We start from the raw sequence: 1968 nt of genomic DNA, 5'->3' as shown, positions 1-1968 counted from the left end.
GTAGCTGTTTTGCATCTTAGTATGATATGGTCTGCTGTTTCTTGTGCCGAGCAGACGTCACAATGTGCATTTCTTTCTTGTCATGTTTGCTTTGGTATTTAGCCTATCTCGGGATGCCAGCCAGCCATAGGAATATTTTGCAGGTTGAAGCATCGAAACCAACTTCTGAGGGTCCCAGCGATCTCCTCCGCGCCGCCCTCGCCAGCAGCCGGAGGTGGTGCTGCCCGATCACATCCTCCCCTCCGCTGCCGGCAACACGAGGCTGGGATGCAAACCGGGGGGCCAATTCAGACTGCTGAATGAGCTTCAACTATCTGATAGGCCGACACGAGGAGGAGTCATCGCCTCCGCTCCCTACCGCGAGTACGGCAACGGGAGCTGAGGGGCCCCGACACCAATCCCGTCAACGATGCTCTGGGGTTTGAAGTCCTGAGCGCCGCCGTGCGGGTCTGCCACTCGGCGCGGAGGGGCCGCCGACACCACCGCGAACACGGCCCCCGAGGCGTGCCACCGCTCTAGCAGGCCGGCCGCTCGACGCAGCAGCCCCCCGACAGCGACGGTTCGCCCGAAGAAGAAGCGCGCGGAAGGGCGCACGCAGGCTGCTCGACGGAATGCCAGGCTGAAACATCGCCACCAAAGCAACAAGCCTCACCGGCCAAGATGCCAGAGGACAATTCCGATCTCCCAGGTAAGTTCCCCTTCCTAGTCGGCTCTAAACCGAGTCGTCGCCTTCTCCTAGTTTAGCTTGCAACCCAGTTCTCTTCCGTTTTAGCTCTGGTTTCTTGTTCTGCTCCTCTCTTTTTTCTCGGTTGGTTTTCTCTTCCCTGCTCGCGCCGGCCGGCTTCCGGCTCTACGCATGCAGTCATGCTTCCACCCCATTTTGCTAGGCCTCCTCCCAGGCAAGCAAAATTCCTCTCCCCGTCACTCTCCTCATCCTTCGAAACCTCCATGCTCTACAAATACCACACTGGAACATGTGATCCCATCAACAAGAGCTTGCGATCTTCAGTCACACTGCTTGCAACCTTAAAAAGGATACTTTGATCAGCAAACGAAATTTCACACAGAAAAAGGGATTCAGGATTTGAATGCAAGATTTGGGGCATTCCGAGAATTGAACTCGGGACCTCTCGCACCCTAAGCGAGAATCATACCACTAGACCAAATGCCCATGTTGTTGAGTTCTTTTTACACAACATACATTGCTGTGAGTGATCAATGTAACTTGAAGGGTGAACGGGCGTGGCTAGCACCGAAATAAGTTGATACAACGATGTACAATTATGTACATATTTCTTACACATGGTAATGTTTAAAGTTTTGTTAAATAAATCATCTAGTTTCTAGTGTTATAGTGATCGAACATTCAGTGACAATTTCTGAATGATCTACGATAATTATTGAAGGGTACAAAGTTGAAAAATAGATTCAAAACAATATTCTAAGAAATTTATATATAGAAAGTTTCTGTAGAATCATACTACCATTTAGTAATTTGAGAAGTGTGACGGTTAATCCATCCATCCAATAAGCAGAAAATAACCTCTTCAGTACATATTTCAAAAAAAGGAAAAAAGAAAGTAGCCCTCTCCAGGAGCAGTCTGTTATTTTGTTTTATGTTACCTTTTCCAGTCAAGAAACTTACATGGAGGTGGTGTGGTTGTGTAAAGATCAACTACAACAATGTACTTCAGATATTACTGAGCGTCTCTGGCAATTATTTTTGGTCTTTTGGGGGGTTCAGGGCTTCAGGCACGGTTCTATTTGTTTCAGGTTTTTGCCAACTTGGTCGATATCTTGAATTTCACTACATAATTTTCACAGATTCAGTCTTGGTTGATATTCAGAACTTTACCTCCAGTAGAGACTCAGGTGATGCCGGCGCATTATCAGCATGGCTGGTACTGAATACTACTCCCTTCGTTTTAGATTATAAAATATTTTGTTTTTTTCTAGATTCGTAATATA

General features: G+C 47.5%; 1 non-coding gene across 1 annotated transcript; it reads right to left on the bottom strand.

Moving 5' to 3' along the window:
- Window positions 1-1099: 1099 nt before the first annotated feature.
- On the bottom strand, window positions 1100-1171 carry TRNAP-AGG. The gene has a single exon. It is a non-coding gene; the product is annotated as a tRNA-Pro (tRNA).
- Window positions 1172-1968: the final 797 nt, after the last annotated feature.

This window comes from Oryza brachyantha, chromosome 11, assembly GCF_000231095.2.
Source record: "Oryza brachyantha chromosome 11, ObraRS2, whole genome shotgun sequence".
NCBI lineage: Eukaryota > Viridiplantae > Streptophyta > Magnoliopsida > Poales > Poaceae > Oryza > Oryza brachyantha.
Note: the sequence above shows the minus strand (reverse complement) of the source record. Positions and strands in the feature narration are given on the sequence as shown.